Source organism: Solea senegalensis, unplaced genomic scaffold (genome assembly GCF_019176455.1).
Source record: "Solea senegalensis isolate Sse05_10M unplaced genomic scaffold, IFAPA_SoseM_1 scf7180000016981, whole genome shotgun sequence".
Taxonomy (NCBI): domain Eukaryota; kingdom Metazoa; phylum Chordata; class Actinopteri; order Pleuronectiformes; family Soleidae; genus Solea; species Solea senegalensis.
In genome coordinates, this window is record NW_025322168.1 from 1 (window position 1) to 4,603 (window position 4,603).

Sequence of the window (4,603 nt, forward strand, 5' to 3'; positions counted from 1 at the left end):
AGAAGTTTGGAGATGGGCACACAACATTGAACTTCGGGCGGCTGACCTTTGCTTACAACGACATCATCGGGGGAAAGCGCGGACGCAGCACCCCACTAGCAAAAATTATGCAGTCAAGACTCCCACGTTTGGGGAATTTGCAGGGGTCAACACAGCCGGAGTGCAATGGCTGAGCCTCGCCCTGGGTGAACCGCCTGCATGATCATGGTATCTCCCCTGCCAGGTAAGTATGAGGTGTACTCGCCAAACACCGGGTGGCTCTTGCCAGACACAGCTCTTTGGCTGATGGTGCTGGAAATGAATAATCCCAGAGGCCAATGCCTTGACTCAGTTGCTCGTTAATGCTGTGCTATGTTCAACTTCAACCTCCAGCACACATTGGAGAGGAAACACTCGACCTTTTTTACTGGCATACCTGGCTGTCGTTTCCTATAGATTCAGCAACAACTGGACATGACGGCACCAACAGCCGCTTGCCCATCTCGGTGTCGCTTCCCGATACTGGACTAGAGTGTAGCATGTGGTGGAGATAAAGGCTGAAGTGCAGTGTGTCCGAAAGGCTGACTTTTGAGCCCCGCCACGCGCAGGGGGCCTTGCCCAGTCCATAAAAGCAGTCTGTGTCCCCAACCCCCCGGCTTACGGCCATACCACCCTGAGCACGCCCGATCTCGTCTGATCTCGGAAGCCAAGCAGGGGCGGGCCTGGGTAGTACTTGGATGGGAGACCGCCTGGGATTACCAGGTGCTGTAAGCTTTACGCTGCAGCTTTTACACTGCTGCTTCCTTTTGAAGATGCCCCTCCTTGAGCAGGGGCCTTGCCTGAATCCATAAGGCGGTCTCTGTAAGCCCCTGGGCTTCACTGACCATACCACCTGAACGCGCCGATCTGCGTCACCGGGAGGCTAGCAGGGTGGGGCCTGAATTAGTACTTGGATGGGAGACCGCCTGGGAAAACCAGGTGCTGTAAGCTTTTATGCTGCTGCTGCTTCCTTACAAGAAACATGGGCTCACAATTAAATTGACGCACAGGCACGGGTTGATGTCTTTCTGGTTTCAGCTTCGCTTTGCTTTTCACAGAAAAAAGAGAATGGTGCACCGTTCCTGGTGGCACTGCAATACCAGGTCAATGCAAGGAGTGAAGAGAGCAAGCCCCAGTTTTCACCTCCCACTGCTCAAAAATGCATTTAATATTTAATCCCCATTTAGAGGACATATCAGATATTAAACTGATAAGAACAGATACTACACTTACGATCTTTGGCAAAAGGCGGCGATGGCCCACTGGTGTCTAGAGCCCAGCTTAAGATCTTGTACACAAGTCAGTTGTTGTGGTGCCATGTCTTTAAGGCATAACAAGGCTGCTGCTACAGTCACACCTCCGCCCCAAGGGTGACCTAAGTGCACCTCTGAGCCTTGACAGACAGCTGCTTGACATTTGACACACTCAAAGGGCGCAGCCTTACAGCAAAGCCCACCAAAAATAACTTAAACTCTTGAACGTCCCTCTCCACGGAAGTCTTTAGTAAAGGCGAAAGACTTGTGCATTTTGAAGAGAAACCAGAGTCAACGTAGCCCCTGTCCTGGAGAGCAGCCGAGGAGTCTATCCGCCGGAGTCACCACAGTCTCGGTCGGCCGGCCGGCCGGCCACCTTGGGACGGCCTTCCGTCAACGTTTTTGCTTAGTCGGCCAATAAACCGCCCAGATTTGACTGCATGTTTGGAAGCGCGTTCCTACTGTCGGTTGTGTGCTGCAGTTTTCTATCAGTCGCTGAGGCTGTGGCACATTCCTCGCTCACTGGCACACCTCCAACATTTAGTGGTAGACGTGAGTGCATGAGCAAAGCAGCTCCGTGTTTGCTTTGAGCTAAAAGACAACACCCACAACCATCCCGTTCCCAGCAACTTGGAAAGACTGGGGATGTTGCTCCGCAAGGACGAGAGAAGTTTGGAGATGGGCACACAACGGTGAACTTTGGGCGGCTGACCTTTGCTTACGACGACATCATCGGGGGAAAGCGCGGACGCAGCACCCCACTAGCAAAAATTATGCAGTCAAGACTCCCCCGTTTGGGGAATTTGCTGGGGTCAACACAGCCGGAGTGCAATGGCTGAGCCTCGCCCTGGGTGAACCGCCTTCTTGATCATGGTATCTCCCCTGCCAGGTAAGTATGAGGTGTACTCGCCAAAGCCCGGGTGGCTGTTGCCAGACACAGCTCTTTGGCTGATGGTGCAGGAAATGAATAATCCCAGAGGCCAATGCCTTGACTCAGTTGCTCGTTAATGCTGTGCTATGTTCCACTTCAACCTCCAGCACACATTGGAGAGGAAACACTCGACCTTTTTTACTGGCATACCTGGCTGGCGTTTCCTATAGATTCAGCAACAACTGGACATGACGGCACCAACAGCCGCTTGCCCATCTGGGTGTCGCTTCCCGATACTGGACTAGAGTGTAGCATGTGGTGCGGAATAAAGGCTGAGTGCGGTGTATCCGAAGCTGACGCTTTGAGCCCCTCCGCAGCATGGGGGCCTTGCCCAGTCAACAAAAGCAGTCTGCATGTCCCCCAGCCCCGACCACGGCCGCTTCCACCTGAGCATGATCGTCCGATCTTCGGAAGCCAAGCAGGAGTCGGGCCTGGATTAGTACTTGGATGGGAGACGCCTGGGAATACCAGGTGCTGTAAGCTTTACACCGCTGCTGCAGCTTTTACCTGCTGCTTCCTTACAAGAAGATGCCCCTCCGCGAGCAGGGGCCTTGCCTGATCCATAAAGGCAGTCTCTGTGCATGGCCCCTGGAAACTACGGCCATACCACCTGAGCCGCCCGATCCTGCGTCTGATCTCGGAAGCTAAGCAGGGTGGGGCCGGGTTAGTACTTGGATGGGAGACCGCCTGGGAATACCAGGTGCTGTAAGCTTTTACGCTGCTGCTGCTGCTGCTGCTTCCTTACAAGAAACATGGGCTCGCAATTAAATTGACGCACAGGCACGGGTTGATGTATTTCTGGTTTCAGCTTCGCTTTGCTTTTCACAGAAAAAAGAGAATGGTGCACCGTTCCTGGTGGCACTGCAATACCAGATCAATGCAAGGAGTGAAGAGAGCAAGCCCCAGTTTTCACCTCCCACTGCTCAAAAATGCATTTAATATTTAATCCCCATTTAGAGGACATATCAGATATTAAACTGATAAGAACAGATACTACACTTGATCTTAGCCAAAAGGCCGAGAAGCGATGGCCCACAGGTGTCTGGGGCCAACCCAAGATCTTGGCACACAAGTCAGTTGTTGTGGTGCCATGTTTTTAAGGGCGCATAACAAAGGCTGCTGCTACTGATCACCTCCGCCCCAAAGTTGACCTAAGTGCACCTCTGAGCCTTGACAGACAGCTGCTTGACATTTGACACACTCAAAGGGCGCAGCCTTACAGCAAAGCCCACCAAAAATAACTTAAACTCTTGAACGTCCCTCTCCACGGAAGTCTTTAGTAAAAGGCGAAAGACTTGTGCATTTTTAAGAGAAACCAGAGGCAACGTAGCCCCTGTCCTGGAGAGCAGCCGAGGAGTCTATCCGCCGGAGTCACCACAGTCTCGGTCGGCCGGCCGGCCGGCCCCCTTGGGACGGCCTTCCTTCAACGTTTTTGCTTAGTCGGCCAAGAAACCGCCCAGATTTGACTGCATGTTTGGAAGCGCTTTCCTACTGTCGGTTGTGCGCTGCAGTTTTCTATCAGTCGCTGAGGCTGTGGCACATTCCTCACTCACTGGCACACCTCCAACATTTAGTGGTAGACGTGAGTGCATGAGCAAAGCAGCTCCGTGTTTGCTTTGAGCTAAAGACAACACCCACAACCATCACGTTCCCAGCAACTTGGAAAGACTGGGGATGGTGCTCCGCAAGGACGTGAGAAGTGTGGAGATGGGCACACAACGTTGAACTTCGGGCGGCTGACCTTTGCTTACAACGACATCATCGGGGGAAAGCGCGGACGCAGCACCCCACTAGCAAAAATTATGCAGTCAAGACTCCCACGTTTGGGGAATTTGCAGGGGTCAACACAGCCGGAGTGCAATGGCTGAGCCTCGCCCTGGGTGAACAGCCTTCTTGATCATGGTATCTCCCCTGCCAGGTAAGTATGAGGTGTACTCGCCAAACACCGGGTGGCTCTTGCCAGACACAGCTCTTTGGCTGATGGTGCTGGAAATGAATAATCCCAGAGGCCAATGCCTTGACTCAGTTGCTCGTTAATGCTGTGCTATGTTCAACTTCAACCTCCGGCACACATTGGAGAGGAAACACTCGACCTTTTTTACTGGCATACCTGGCTGTCGTTTCCTATAGATTCAGCAACAACTGGACATGACGGCACCAACAGCCGCTTGCCCATCTCGGTGTCGCTTCCCGATACTGGACTAGAGTGTAGCATGTGGTGGAGATAAAGGCTGAAGTGCAGTGTGTCCGAAAGGCTGACCTTTGAGCCCCTCCACGCGCAGGGGGGCCTTGCCCAGTCCATAAACGCAGTCTGTGTCCCCAGCCCCCCGGCTTACGGCCATACCACCCTGAGCACGCCCGATCTCGTCTGATCTCGGAAGCTAAGCAGGGTCGGGCCTGG

General features: G+C 53.3%; 8 non-coding genes and 1 pseudogene across 8 annotated transcripts; 2 read left to right on the plus strand and 7 right to left on the minus strand.

Moving 5' to 3' along the window:
* Positions 1–67: 67 nt before the first annotated feature.
* LOC122763642 lies at positions 68–231 on the minus strand. The gene has a single exon (XR_006359269.1). It is a non-coding gene; the product is annotated as a U1 spliceosomal RNA (small nuclear RNA).
* Positions 232–634: 403 nt separating this feature from the next.
* On the plus strand, positions 635–753 carry LOC122763641. The gene has a single exon (XR_006359268.1). It is a non-coding gene; the product is annotated as a 5S ribosomal RNA (ribosomal RNA).
* Positions 754–1,084: 331 nt separating this feature from the next.
* Positions 1,085–1,276, minus strand: LOC122763645. The gene has a single exon (XR_006359272.1). It is a non-coding gene; the product is annotated as a U2 spliceosomal RNA (small nuclear RNA).
* A 177-nt stretch (positions 1,277–1,453) lies between these two features.
* Positions 1,454–1,565, minus strand: LOC122763648. Its single transcript, XR_006359274.1, has one exon. It is a non-coding gene; the product is annotated as a U5 spliceosomal RNA (small nuclear RNA).
* A 439-nt stretch (positions 1,566–2,004) lies between these two features.
* Positions 2,005–2,168, minus strand: LOC122763650. The gene has a single exon (XR_006359275.1). It is a non-coding gene; the product is annotated as a U1 spliceosomal RNA (small nuclear RNA).
* A 627-nt stretch (positions 2,169–2,795) lies between these two features.
* Positions 2,796–2,914, plus strand: LOC122763649 (annotated as a pseudogene).
* Positions 2,915–3,038: 124 nt separating this feature from the next.
* On the minus strand, positions 3,039–3,231 carry LOC122763644. Its single transcript, XR_006359271.1, has one exon. It is a non-coding gene; the product is annotated as a U2 spliceosomal RNA (small nuclear RNA).
* Positions 3,232–3,413: 182 nt separating this feature from the next.
* Positions 3,414–3,526, minus strand: LOC122763646. Its single transcript, XR_006359273.1, has one exon. It is a non-coding gene; the product is annotated as a U5 spliceosomal RNA (small nuclear RNA).
* A 438-nt stretch (positions 3,527–3,964) lies between these two features.
* LOC122763643 lies at positions 3,965–4,128 on the minus strand. The gene has a single exon (XR_006359270.1). It is a non-coding gene; the product is annotated as a U1 spliceosomal RNA (small nuclear RNA).
* Between the last annotated feature and the right edge of the window lie 475 nt (positions 4,129–4,603).